Below are 15,237 nucleotides of genomic sequence, written 5' to 3' on the forward strand. Positions count from 1 at the left end.
TGCAATCTCTTGCCTCAGCCTCCCAAATTGCTGGGATGACAGGCTTGTGTTACCATACCTGCCCTATTAGATTTTAATTTAATAAGTATTCCCTCCTATTCTTACATAGAAATTGAAAAATCAGGGAGTGATCAAATCTTTAGAATTCTTTGTAGGGTGATTTTTTTTTGGAAGACATTCTCAGTTTTGTCTGTTTGAAATGTCTTTTTTTTACTTCATTTTTGAAGGACATTTTTTGTGTTGTGTAGAATTCTAGAGTGTACATCATTTCCTTTCACATTCATTTATTTTTAATTTTTCTTTTGAGACAGGGTCTTGCTAAGTTTCCAAGTCTGACCTTGAACTTGCCATCCTCCTGCTTCAGCCTCCTGAGTCACAGGGATTCCACCATGACCTTCTCACTCTTTCAATTTTTATTGTAATCGGTCACTGAAATTCTTTATAGTTTTGTCATTCAAATGTGCTTCTGTATTCAAAATTTGTTATGAGTTTAAAATTCTTTTCACTTATAAGTTGTTCTTTCATTTTTCTTTTTATCTTAAAGTTGATGCATTTAAGAGTATTTGAGTGCTGTGACCTGCAGAGTTTCCTGCTGTCTAGATCCTGCTGATTGATGCTCACAGGCAGTTCAGTTTCCCTCTGGTCTCTGTATTTTCTGTAAATGGTAATCTGGACACAGAGGCTTCATAATACTTACGATTAATCCCTTTGGCAATATTATAAGTTGATGTGATTTTCTTTATTAGGCAGCATGTAATTAAAATCAGGTGTCTTTTCTTTTATGGTGTTAGAATCCATTGATGCTCAATTCTACCAATTTTTATATTAACTTTTCTCTTTTTCTGAAGCTCCTTATCCAGTAGATTCTTTAGGAAGGATTTATGGGTGTACTACTCTTCTCTTTGCTCATGATATAACATTTGTCCATGCCTTTGATTCTTGAAAATCATCTTTGTTGCAGTTACTTTACATTTTCTTTCCTTGAATATTGTGATGGTTAATTTTATATGTCATAGTGCCTAGATATGTGGGCAAACATTGTTTTTCTTGTTTTTGTGAGGGTCTTTTGGATGAGATTAGTATTTAAATTGATGTCTTGAGTAAAGCAGATTATATTCTATAATGTGCAGTGGACCTAACTTAATCAGTTGAAGTCTTAAATGGTACAAAGGACTGATCTCCCCTGAGCAAAAGGGACATTTGCACATGTCCTTTGGACTTAACCTACATTTGCTCTTCCCTTGTCTTCAGCCTGCTGATCTACCCTTGCAGATTTTGGATTTATAAGCCTCCATAATAATGTGAAATTGATCCTTAAAGTATCTTAACTATGTTATTCTACTGTGTTTTAGAATCAAATTTGATGTTGAAATGTTTGATAAAAATCTTATTTTCTTCCTTTATAAGGAAACATAGTAATTCAGTGGTTTGGTGAAAGCAGGGGATTCAGTGCCTTCACTGTCCTGCTTTGCTCTTCTTACTATTGCTCTTTTTGTCTCTCCTTCAGCCCCTTCATGTTAGCTCTCAGTAGGTTTAAATGAGCCATCTGAAACGCATTCACTTCTTTGGAGCGCACCACTGTGCTGATCTTCTTTTTTCCATCCATTGCTCTCAACAGACACCCTCCACAGAACCCTTCCTCGGTGAGGGTTTAGTTCAACCATCATACTTCTTCAAGGTGATGTCCATGCTGCCCACAACCGACTCTTCTGGAAGAGCCTGGTCAGCTCCATCAGGAACTGCTCGCTCTCCAGGAGCACCATCACAGTGCTGCTGGACCCTCCTGGTCAACATAAGTCTCCTGGTTTATTAGTCTTCTAATATATTGTAGGGGTTCCATTTACTAACATATTTTTGTATCTATATTCATGAGGGATCTTATTCTATAGTTTTTATGCTCTCTTTTTCTAGTTTTGAAATTATGAGATTTTATTAACTTTTATTTTCTTAAAAATAGAGCATAAGCAATCGTGCCAGTTACTTATTAAAAAATCTACAATTGATTTTCCATTGTCTAGTAGAATAAGTCCATCATATTGAAAGTAATCTACCTTGTCTCAAGTTTTTTAATGTATATTTACCTTACTTGGTAAATTTCCCTGCTCATCTCTCTTGCTGTGCACCTTCTTTTACCTGAATTTCCAGACCTGTCATACTCCTGATATTCTGATTGTGGTTTCCCAAGCAGTTATAAAATTCTAGTTTCTTCACTAGCCATTTTCCTGCTACGAGGAATATCCTATTATAAGTCCATTTGTTTTTATACCTTCTAATTTTTCTGAACTCAGTCCTTGTCGTCTCTTCATGATGTTCTTAAACTCCATATATTGTGATTATTTTTCTCTCATGCCTCTATTCTTCTCTATACCAATGCCTTTTGGAGCACTTATGCATTTACAACTGCCACCCCAATCCTTAGCCCCAACCCCCCACCCCACTCTATTGGTTAGTGAATACTTTAAGGGAAGATATTTGGTTTTAATTTCTAAGTACTTAACAAAAGCTGGTACACAAGTCATGTACATTATATATTTGCTAATTAAATGAATGAATAAATGTCTTATAGCTTCCAGTGTTGTCTGAGTTCACTGAAAGCTTTACATTGTTTGCTTACCATGAAGGTTTTATTTTAATACTTATTTTTTTAATTGTAGTTGGATACAATGACTTTATTTATTTATTTTTACGTGGTGCTGAGGATCAAAACAGGGTCTTGCACATGCTAGGTGAGCACTCTACCACTGAGCCACAACCTCAGCCCTACCCTGGTGTTTTGCAAATATTTTTTTTTTTGTTGCTAACAATTTAAGTCTTTGATGATTCAGATATTACTACCTGAATAGTTTCAATGTATAATTTTAAATATAGGTTTTAATAAAGGATTATGAATACAAGTTGGTAGAGTAAGTGTGATTTTTGAGAATCTTATAACTCTAGTTTCTAATTAAGACTACTTTCCCCTTCTTATTGGTACATTATAATTATTCATAACAGTGGGATCTGTGGTTATGTGTTAATACATGCATATACACATAACAAAATATAATTTGGTCTATTTAATTCTACAGTACCTTCCCTTTTTTTCTCCCTCTTTCCTCCCCCAACTCTTTTTCTATATACTACTCTTCTCTCTTCTATATTCATGAGGCCCTTCCCCACTCCCCCTTCTCTATCTTCCACATATGAGAACTAATATATGACTCTTAACTTTCTGAGTTTGCCTTATTTTACTTAGTATGATATTCTCCAGTTCTGTTTACCAGAAAATGATATAATTTCATTCTTCTTCATGACTGAATAAAACTCCATTGTGTGTCTATACCACATTTCTTTATCCATTCATTTGGTCATGAACACCTAAACTGATTCCATGATTTGGCTATTGTGAATTGTGCTGCTATAAACATGCTATAGTATGATTACTTTAATGTTTTAGGATAAATACTGAGGAGTGGTATATAGGGGTTAAATGGTGGTTTCATTCCTAGTCTTTTGAGGAAAACTCTATACTAATTTCCATTGTGATTGATTGAACTAATTTAGAATCCCACTAACAGCGTAAAATTATCCCCCTCCACATCCTCTCTAGCATTGTTATTTGTATTCTCCATGACTGCCATTGTAACTGGAGTGAGATGAAATCTCAGTGTAGTTTTGATTTGCATTTCCCCACTGGCTAAAGATGTTGAATAGCTTTCCATGTATTTGTTGATCATTTCATTTCTTACATTGAGCAATGTCTGTTTAATTCATTTGCCCATTTATTGACTGGGTTGCTTGGTTTTCTTAGTGGTAAGTTTTTCTCTTCACTTATTTTTTAATATGTTCTAGATATTAATCCTCTGTCAGAGAGTATTTAGTTAAGATTTCTGAAGCTTAATGAGTTTAAGATATATTAATGAGTATTATTGAATTATTTTGAATACTGCCCAAAACACATGAGATATCATATGTCAACCCTGATGAGGTTGTTAATGTCAACCAAAGTTTTGAATTTTTTGATGTTGAACATAATTTTTTATGTGGTAAATTGGAAATTCAGAATAACAGTTATAATCATTTTATAAATAATTAATATTTAATGATTACAACTTGGAACAAAAAATCTTTCAAATTGTGATGCACATGATAGTGAGAGGGAAGGGAATGGTTCCCTGAGTTTATCTAAAACACAGGTTGAGGATGAATAAAAAAAAATCCTCTGTGGGCTGGCAACTTATTTGCAAGTATGCTTTAAGCACTGTCTCATCTCATCATCCTCTATCCTCTAAAGGGTGGCAATGACCTTGGCATTGATCTAAGTGTTACAGTAGATCCAACCCTAGAAAGACAAATTCTTATTCCAAACAGTCAGGCGTTCCAGTCAAGTGGAGCCACTCTTGCAAGATCATAAAACACTTTAGAAAATTGAAAAAGAAAAGTCCTATACTTCCCCAAGAGGTGCTTTAAAATATTTTCTTTTTCCATCTTTGATGGCTATGGCTGTCCAAAATGTCTTGTGGCCAAAGACTTTAGCTTTGGCTGCAAGCAGCTTCAGTCCTGGGTCCATCCCAGATGACTCCACCCCTCTGGAACCCTTCAGCTATCCCCAACCCAGTCTGCGAGAAGCCCCTTCCCTACACATAACTAAGAAAAAGTCTATACTTAGCTGGCAGAACACTGGGCATGTATGAATATGTCTCCCACCCTTTTTAAATCTATATAAGTACCCTTCTCCTTCTTTTTAGTTTTTTTTTAATTGGTTGTTCACAATTCTCCTTCTTTTTAGTAGAACAGTCTATGTACTGCTTTCCTTTTTTCTTAATAAAACCTCTTTTGTATAATTTTATTTCACCTATTCATGATGTCTGTCTCTAGTACAGCAGGCTGAGCTGAGGACATTAAGAGCTGGTAAACTGAGGGTGGTGGGCACTGAAAGCAGCCAGAAGCCAGCAGCCAGGGGTGGTAACACTGTGGCTAGCCCCCACAGAACAGTGGAAAGCAAAGGTGAGCAATGGAGAGTCACCATGAGCTGCTAGCTCCACTGCTGGAAGAGTTCCAGAAAGCTCTTGGTAGCTACTGGCTCCCGCTGTATGGAAAACAGCAAGCAGGGCCATTAACACCAAGAACTCAAGGCTGCTAATACTCAAAGGTCAGAGCTGCTAATACTAAGGGAGCTGCTCTGGCCTATCCATAACTTCTTTCCAAATTGAATGAAAGAACTGATTGGTTACAAGAGGGCTATGTCAGAGGTTACTAGCACCAGAAAGAAAATTATTTTTATGATAATTTTTGTTATACTTTATGTTCCTATAATTATTTTTTTCTTGTTTGTCCTGAAAGTTTAGGATTGGGAAATGTCCCAATAACTAAGAAGTCTACTGAGTTGGTTTTCAGTGAGTTATTTGAGATTTTATAGTTAAATTGCTCAGAAGAGTAGGTCAAGTTCACAAACTAAATTTCTTAAAAAATTGCAAGCTTTCCTTGTAACTTCATGGTGAATCAGTGTGTTTTCTGTGAATTACTTTGACTTCCCAATGAGCTCTATTGAGAGAATTATATCCTTTAGCAGCTCAATTCACAAAGATGAATCAATGATTTTTTTTTCAAAAAACATCTGCCTTTTCTGTGTATAAGGCCAAAAGGATGGATACTCTGGCTGTTTCTCAGAAACTTATTTAAATTAGTATTATAGTCTTGCTTCAGGCTGATATAGAAAAGAGCCTGTATATAGTTTTATATAAATAAGGACATATTTGAATGGTGATCTTTTTGATACATTTATCCAAAATATGTAGATTATAAACAACTAGAAAATTAGAAAAGCTAGGCTATTTTTTTTCAGATGAAAAAAAGTCATAATGTTTCTATACCATTTATTGATTATAGTAAGAACAATTGAATCAGAGTTTGAGACAAAACTCAAAATCTCTGCTTCTGTTGGTAGGTAGGGGCTGTGCAAGTGGCAGACCTCTGCAGTGGGGAAAGCTCATTTTAGCAGCTAATCACAGTAGGAAATGCCTTCTGGCATCAGCTCTGAGGGTCACAGATGGCTAAACCTGATTCTTCTCTGCTACCATTGAGTGGTGTATTACAGCTCTAAATGTGGGACTATGCTTTTCAGTGTCGCAATAGACTCTAGCAGCTCACCACCAACTTCTTTCCAGGTTCTTGTCTTGCAAATCCAATGAATGAAATTCATGGGACAACAGAAGGCAAGAATGAGAGGAGTAGGATTTATTCAAGAGTGAAGAATAGAAAAATAACCCTTGTAGGGGAAAGAGGGGACTCCGTTAGCAGGTTACCACCTGAGTGTTCTAGTCTAGGGGTTTATATAGCACTTGGGGCAATGCTATTGGTTGGAGTTTATGCTAATCAATCTGGGTTTGGAAAAGTACTAATGCTATTGGTCCAAACTTATACTAATGAGGGTTTGGAAAGTACTAGCTATTAGTTAACCCTTGAATCTGAACTTCTATTCAAGTCTGACTCCTTTTTGTGGTGCTGGGGATTGAACCCAGGGCATTATGCATACGAGGCAAGCACTCTACCAACTCAGGTACATCCTCAGCCCCTGACCCACATTTATTATCTCATTGCTTACCTGCAATTCCAGGTTCCCAGGTGGTTAAGGTCAGCTTGAAAGTTTGGAGCGTGGTTGCTGAGTGGAGTAGGCATTTGTACCAGGCTTAGGTCTGGCTGACAAGGGTTCATAGGTCAGCATGCGCTGAATTGCTTCAGTCCTGGCTTGCCATGCCTCAGGCCCTGGACCACTGAGCTTCAGGCCCACACTGGTATGGTGGGCTCTGTATGACCGCATCTGGGATTCACTACTTGTGTTCTAGCCTGCTTCTGTTGCTGTTTCACTGTTCCACCACTGCTTCTCCAAGGGGATTAGTGGGCTGTCTGCACAGCTTGGCAATTGGGGAGCTATGTCACAATGACTAAGCAATCTCTGCCACAGAGACAGGCTTTCTTTCCCTCAGCATTTAACTTTGTTCTAGGGTCTGGTGCTCATCACAATGAGCATTAAAAAGTCAGAATTTTAAATTTGGGAATTTGATTTTCCAGAAGCTTATTAAGGCATGTTTGTCATGATAGAAGGAAAGATCCCACTCTATTTAATAGTTAGTCAGCTTGATTTAAAACTTTTAAATATTTAGATGTGTAGTATATGGGATTTCATTTGTACTCTTATTCCATGCCTTGCAAATATTAGAAATACGCCTGACCAAATGAGTCAATATAATAAAAATCTAGTATGATAGTAGTTAAATGAAGGTCAATGACATACAGTACAAAAGAATTTCTAATTCTAATTTAATAAGCCAGGCTAGTGAAAAGATCAGTGATTTAGAACTCCCATTAGTTATCTATTATTGCATAACAAATTATCATAAATTGGTAGCTGAAAATAGTAAATATTTATTTTCTCATAGTTTCTATGGATCAGGAATCCAGAAGCAGCTTAGCCACTTCTAGTTCAAGGTTTCTCATGAGACTGCAGTCAAGATGTCGGCTGGGACTGCAGGCAAGTTGGGTTTGACTGGGATTGATGGAGCTGAAAGATCTACTTTCGAGTTCACCCAGATGGTTGGAAGGTGCATAGACTTCTGCAGGCAGCCTAGGTGACCTAATGAGATGACAGAACTGTCTTCCTTCACATTAGGTGATCTGAGACAAAGTGCCCAAGATGGAAGCAGCAATTTTTTTAAAAACCTAATCTCAGATGTGATATACCACCATTTCTTCTGTATTACAGACCTCTTTCTGGTTCAGTGTGGAAGAGGACCAGACACAGGTAGAGTAACAAAGACAGGGATCACTGGGAGCCATCTTGGAGGCTGGCTACCACAGAACACTTTGCGGAATATTTCCAGCTCACAAACGTTTTGGTTCTCAAGATCATGAATTCGATCCCACGTCAGGACCTCTATCTCATGGTCTGCGCCTGGTGTGCTCTTTCTATTGATCTTGCTTGGCTGACCTTCTATGTTAGATCTCAGCTTAAATGTTACCACTTTAGAAAGACTGATACTGATCATGTAATAAAGAGTAATTTTCTATCCATTCTTTATGATATCACATTATTTTAATTTCAGGTGCCCAGCACATAAATATATGTTGAATCAATGAGTCTTAGTAGTTATGTGATCTTGGGGAAAAGCTCAGCTACCTGAGCATCAGTAGCATAATCTGTGATTAATGATCTCTTACCCTCTCTCACTATACATGCTTTTGTGAGAACCAAATAAAGTAGGATTTTCTATGACAATTGGTGAGATTTTTATTGTTGGTTGACTTTTCCCCTCTTTTTTTCCCCTCTGGGGCAGAGGAATGTATTTTCCTATTTTACTTTTCAAGTTCTCTTTATCCACCTGTATCATAAGACTGCTTTGTTCATTTTTTCATTTATCCATTCACTAGACTCATATTTACTGCTCTATGCATGTCTTAGAGGATTTATTTTGAATTAAAATTATAATTTCATGTGTGAAAAGTATTCAATTGGGACCAAATTTAGTAAGGCTACTTTCAAAATGTAAAATGACATGTGGTTTTGGATCATAACTAACCATAGCATCCATTGAATGTAGGAGATGGTATGTGTTTTTTAGAAGCCTGTTATGCACAAAGGAACAAAAACCCAAGAATCAAAGCAAACTTTTAATAATGCCCAATTGGAGTTCTGGTCATGTTTGAGCCATTCAGAGTCTAATCAGTAAAACCCCCTTGAGTCAATAATTGCCTTCTCCTGGAATCATTGCAGGTATCTATTATGCTGCACATTATCCACATAGAAATGAACATATGGTTATTGAACACATAACAAAACAGACTCTGTTGGAGAATGTTTCCTTTAGGATACCTTAAAACATTCTTGAGCAGAATATTATGTAGGCTACTTCCTATCCCTTCTGTTCCTGGGTTTATAGGAGGGAAGTTGCTAGTCTTTTGCATCAAGAACAGCAAATAAGCACCTTGTAAGAAGCAGAAAACCTCAGAATTTATTTACTTATTAAGAAGGAACTGTAAGTATCTTCCAAGATAAAAATGACAATAGATGTGGTTTCTATTCTTTTCTTTTTAAAAATATTTTTAGAGTAAGTTGTTAGTAGACCTTTATTTATTTATATGTGGTGCTGAGAATCGAACCCAGCGCCTCACACGTGTCAGGCAAGTGCGCTACCGCTGAGCCACAGCCCCAACCCTCTTTTTATTTATTTTTTAAAATATTTTTTAATTGTAGAGGGACACACAATATCTTTGTTTATTGATTTATTTTTTTTATGTATTTTATGTGGTGCTGAGGATAGAAACAGTTCCTCACCCATGCTAGGCAAGTACTCTGCCACTGAGCTACAGCCCCAGCCCCTAGATGGAGTTTCTTAAAAGTTGAGAATATATATATATATATTCTCCTTAGAGAGGAAGTGTTTAAAAGAGAGGGAACATAGTAGAGCAAAACCTATATGAACTTGAGCCTTGATAATTTTTGCTCTGAATTAAGTGGATTTTCCCAACTTATAGTAAATGCAAAAGAAATGATTGAAAGCATATAAAAGAAGTCATCTTATTTGAATCAAATAATTCAAATAATAATTTTTTAAATACCTGTGTTCAAAAATTTTTCTAGATTGATCAGAATGCTCATTTCCTAAGCATTTTTTAAAAATTGGGATATAAAACTAAGAAGTCATTTTTTTGTTTGTATGATAAATATATACATTCCAGTGTGTACAAACACATCCAGGTATATATATATATATATATATATATATATATTATGATGTTCAAAGGGTATTTCAGCCAGGACTCTAAATTGATAGATATTAGATTTAATATTAAAGAGATTGATGATATGATCATCTGGTAGGACTTAAAAAACAGGCTAAGACTCAGGTGATTCTTAAAGCCCCTTACATCTTGAAGATTTAAAAGAAATTTCAAGAGTAGAGATTGAATGTTTGGGGAGAACTGTTGATATTTTGTGTGTTCTCCTCCTCTCCCCCAGAAGGATGATTGTGGGGTATACCAGCCCCTCATCTTGGGGCTGATATGTATGTCCTGCAATTGGGGAACATGGTAGACTAGTGTCTGACTTCCATCTGAGGTTGGGAGGCAGCTGATAGCAGAGCTAAAACAAGGAGTTTGACTAACTTTAGTCCTGAGGTTGGTGGGGAGGGAAGATCCTTGTGTTTCCCATGAACTGAATGTAAACCATACATAAGGTGGACACACATGTATGCCTGTGTGCAGACACACTCACTTGTGGGGGGGAGAGATATGAAGATAGATAATTTTTTTTTCTTAGACTTTTACCAAGAGCAACTCATTGAGGAACCATTGGACCACAGCAGAGTGAAGCTGGGGATTCCTAGGGCTGAGAAGGAAGTCACACCCACCAGCAGAAAGAGAGATGAACCAATATTAAGGTGAGAGAACCACAATAATACAGGTGGAAGAGTAACCTTCAGTTTAGATTTTTGAAGGCCCAGAAAATCCAAAGCCAGCTTATGACAATAAATGATTAAGAAATATCCTCCCTTCTCACATAATAACCCATGAGGGAGCAGGAAGTAAGGTTAAGAAGGAAGAGTAGAAATGCTAGCTGGTGGAAGAAAGAGGAAATCAATCATATCCTCCTTCTCAAATAGAGTAGCCCTATCTAATTCATCTTTGAGCAGAATCTACACACTGCAAGAGAGACACTTGAACTTCACATCTCAAGAATGCAGTTTTGATTATTATTAGAGATTTGAGCCTTTGTCAGGGATGTCAAGTGACCACAGGATTGACTGTTACCTAAGAGAGACTGAAATAGTCATGGCAGCCATGTGAGATGTCATCGGGGCAGAAGATGTATTAGTTGCACGTATTTGTAAATGTTTAGAAAAATGTCTGGAGGGATGAACATTCAACTGTTCATAGGTGTTACCTCTTGGAGGTAGAATTAAAGATATAGGAAATGGGGATGCTGAAATATTTTACTCCAATGCTTCTACTCCAAAATGGTGTTGTTTAACTAACCTTTCTTTTTAAAATGTGCACTTTCAAATTCAGATAAATATTAAGTTCTTATGCATGCATATATTTATTTAAATGAACAAAATACTGGTGCATACATATTGTGTGTGTGTATGTGCATGTGTGTGTGTGTGTGTGTGTGTGTGTGAATTTAGAAGTGAAGAGTTATATTTCTGGCATGTGTCATGAACATCAAAAGCTTTATTTATTAAAAAAAAATAATTGGTGTGCACAGTGCTGAAATCTCCAAGACAGCTACTTGTGTTAGTGACCTCTGCTCAAGCCACCGCTTCTGCTTTATATGTTGGAATCTGGTGTGTGCTGGAAGGAAGCACTGTGTCTTCTTTCACTATGAAATTCATGGAACCCTCCGCTTGAAATTACATAAAAGACCTTTATTATTCAACCTGTGCATTCATCTATGCAACCACATCTCCTTAGGGAAATGTTTGAAAATGGGATTTTTGTGGCCTTCTTTCCCATTTGACTTTCCTTCCCGCCCCCTCCCTTTTGGCCACCCTCATCCAGGTATCTATTAGTTATCTCTTTCAATAACACTGTTCCGGCTGCATCCAAAGTGCTTTTTAATGTAGGAGATGTACTTCAGGCATAACTCGAGGTCACTTTCTGAGTAACATTTTATGGGATTGATTAAACTTTACCACTATAACTGTTGACTTTACAGGCCAGAAAAGAGTCTTGAAGTGTTATGCTCTGGATAATTTGTACCTCACAATTTTGAAAAAATCAAATAGAGATAACAGTTTAATGTGTTTGAAAAAGAAGCTGTCAACTGCTCTTGAGTTCTTGTATTTAAAAGACCTCAACATTTAAAATGAAATAATCTTTTACACTAGTGAAGTTAAGTTACAGTAAATAACTATATGTATAAAAGAAAGTGGACTTTTTAAGCACCGGGGGAGGATAAAGATTTAAATTGTCTTCTCCTTTGCTTTAAACCTACTTATTTTCTTCCCTTGTATTACTAGAAAATGAAGGACATTTACTCTTGGTAGGATTTTCAAGGTTCTTTTTATTATAGAAACATAACTTTTGGTTTAAAAAAATCAGTGAACTCATGGACCAAAAAAAAAAAAAAATTCCCATCTGAATTGGGAGTTGGAAATCCAAATTATTGATTTTATCTGCACACAAAAGTACATTGCCAGTGTGGAGAGTAATCTTACTGTTCTGTCTACAGTAGTTCATTGATGTGGTTCATAATTAGTGGAACCATATCATGGAAAGAGGAAAGCAAAACAAAATTAAGATAAGAAAAAAAATCTGCGTGTATTCATGGGGTTGGTTTGCACTGTGTGTTCACTAAGTTCCACAAAATTTCCTTCCCTCTATGGTTCTGGGTTAGGGTTGAACAATAAGTAGAGTGACATCTATGAGAACTGCCAGGCTGGAGGGTTACAGCAGTCACTGCACTTGGAAAGTTGAGCATGGTGTTGCTGATCTGCTGGAGGGTCCTGATCGATGGCTGAGCTACTAGCCCACTTTCTTGGTGGGGGACAGCAGCTGGGCCTACAGTTCATCCAATGCTGGCTGGATACACAACTTCAGCTTCTCTGAAATCTACACATACACAAACATCCATATGCTAATTTAGGTTGCAGTTTCCATTGTTGTATGATTTATGTTGTGTACCTCTCTTAAATGCTTAAGTTTAAATTCTAATCCTGGGAAGTTGTTTTCAAACATGTTCCAGTGATAGGAAAATATATGATAGTAGCAAGGCATAAGGTGAAATTACATAGCCTATTAATTGCAAGCTGTTCATATTTTTTGTTTGCTTAGGAAATAGAACCTCTATATATATGTGTGCATACTTGTGTGTATCCAGGAATTGATTTCAGGATACTGAAATCCACAGATGCTCAAATTCTTGAATTTGGTCCTTCAAATCCACTTTAGAACTCACATATACAAAGAGCAAAGGGTACGACATTTATGTGTGTGTGTGTGTGTGTGTGTGTGTGTGTGTGTGTGTATGGTCTGCAATCAACAGATTGCCTTCCACCAAAATATCTTCTACCTTTCTCCAGTCCTCCTGTGATCTTTGTGTGAAACTTGCTATGGTTTCCAGAAGTGAGTACCATAATTACAAACTCTCTCCTTACTGTTGGCTCTAGTTCTATATACTTGGGGATTTAGTGGTAGCATTTTTTATTCTTTCCTTCCCTTCCCTCCCTTTACATACTAGTCTCCTATTCCCTTATCCTGATATTCCTACTAGCTATTATGGCTTAAGATAAATGAAAAATTAGTTGCTTCTCAAATGGCTGGAGACTCATGATCTAAATTCATACAAATGTAAATTTTATATATGCAGATTTTTCTGAACCAAACCCCTCTCACTCCACTGAACTTGCAAATTTCCCAAATACTGTTATGATAATACTAGGTGATTTATTTTACATAAGGATACATCTGAAGGGTGCAGCACATTGTGATTTGCAAACCATTTAACTTGCTAAGATCAGATTGTTCTGCTTTATCTGCAAAGTTCACCCACAAGGAATTTAATATAAAGGCTTTTATTCTTGTTGTTTCATGTATTGTATTTTCCTGAGACCTGATGGATGAGTTTGAAATGGGTGTGTGGGGGAGGAAAGGAAATTAGCCACTTTGCATCTTCTATGGAAAAGCAACCCCTAACCCTCCATTTCCCACAAGACTGTTGAGAATATTCAAGGACTCCTAGGAGAATGACAGCACAGTCTCAAGGGGAGACATTATTACTCAGATGTAAGGTGAATGGGCATGGGCCCAGGGAGCAATGAATCAGAATAGTGTCCCTGGAGCTCTTAAGTATTACCTTGAAACTTGAATGGAGAAGAAGTGACAGTGCTAAGCACCCTTGCTAAGAGTAAAGGAGACATTTAGCTTGTCCCATCCTCTCTCTTGCAGACAATCACTGTATGCTGCTATTGTACCAGGGAGTCATGGGACCAAAGTGGGTGTCCTAGCTTTGTTACTAACTTGAGTAATTTTGAGCAAATTGATTAACTCTTTGGATTCCTTATGTGAGAAAAAGAATGAGCATGGCAATGAACATGATTTCTAAGGTCCTTACAACTCTATGATTTTCCCTTCCCTTACATCCTTTTATAATAGCCATTTATTTTTAAAAATTATGCGCAAACTTTTTTTTTTTCCTTCCTCTTGAGATGGGGTCTCACTATATTGCCCCTGCTGGCCTCCAACTCATGATGTACTTGCTGTGCAAATTTTATTTTGGTGAATGGCTTATTTTCTTTCCATGGATACATTTAGTTAAATATTTATTGAGCTTCTACAAGAGGCCAAATGCTGGGATGTAAGTATTGAACAAGACAGCAAAGGAAACATCCTTTCAAAAAATAAGGGATAAAGAGGCTGAGGAGGGATAGCTCAACCGTAGAGCATGTGCTCAGCATGCTCAAAGCCCTGAGTTATACACACACACACACACACACACACACACACACACACACACACCAGAAAAGGGATACAGAGATTAAAATATTTTATTACATAGTCTGATGTGTTAGGACTGAGGAAGTACAGTCACGAGATCAAATCAGTAAAGGGAAGGGCAGCTCTTAGATACTAGGAAGGAGAGTCTAAGATGTGCCATTAAAGTGGAGACCTAAACATGTAGTAGGAGATAACTAAAGAGATGGGAGCTATTGAGGAGATCAATGAATTGGGTTTGGTGGTTTATAGACACAGAAGGTGGTAAGGAAGAAAGTGGATAGTGGATGAAGATTGGGAAAACAGAGGAGAAGAGGCAGTGAGTAGGTGAAAGTATCTAGTGGAGGCTGATTTTGTTAGAAAGCCACTAGTAATGATAATGATATTTTATATTGCTTTTCAGAGCAAAACGCTCCCATGTCTATTTTCTTATTTAAGCCTCATAACAAAGACAGTTTATTTTTGATAGTCAAATCCTAAGAAAAAATTTCACAACTTGGATGTAGACAAAAAGATAACTCCACATCTTTTCAATGTTGTAGCAACTAAGAAGATTATCTGATTCTCCTGGGATAGGTATCTTAGATAATTACTGTTGATTAGGATATTTTTTTACCCTGGAAGCATAGATGTTAACTTGTAGAAAACTGATAGAGATGGAAATGATTCTAGCTGGTAGAATAAGACCTTTGTTTGGTAGGCATGTACATAACTTCTGTCTGGTAAAATAGTTAACCCCAAGGTTTTATTGTTCTGTAAGACACTAGT

At 36.9% G+C, this 15,237-nt stretch overlaps 1 pseudogene; it reads right to left on the reverse strand.

Moving 5' to 3' along the window:
- Positions 1-1,455: 1,455 nt before the first annotated feature.
- Positions 1,456-1,763, reverse strand: LOC101974988 (signal recognition particle 14 kDa protein pseudogene; annotated as a pseudogene).
- Between the last annotated feature and the right edge of the window lie 13,474 nt (positions 1,764-15,237).

This window comes from Ictidomys tridecemlineatus, chromosome 9 (assembly GCF_052094955.1).
Source record: "Ictidomys tridecemlineatus isolate mIctTri1 chromosome 9, mIctTri1.hap1, whole genome shotgun sequence".
NCBI classification, from domain to species: Eukaryota; Metazoa; Chordata; class Mammalia; order Rodentia; family Sciuridae; genus Ictidomys; species Ictidomys tridecemlineatus.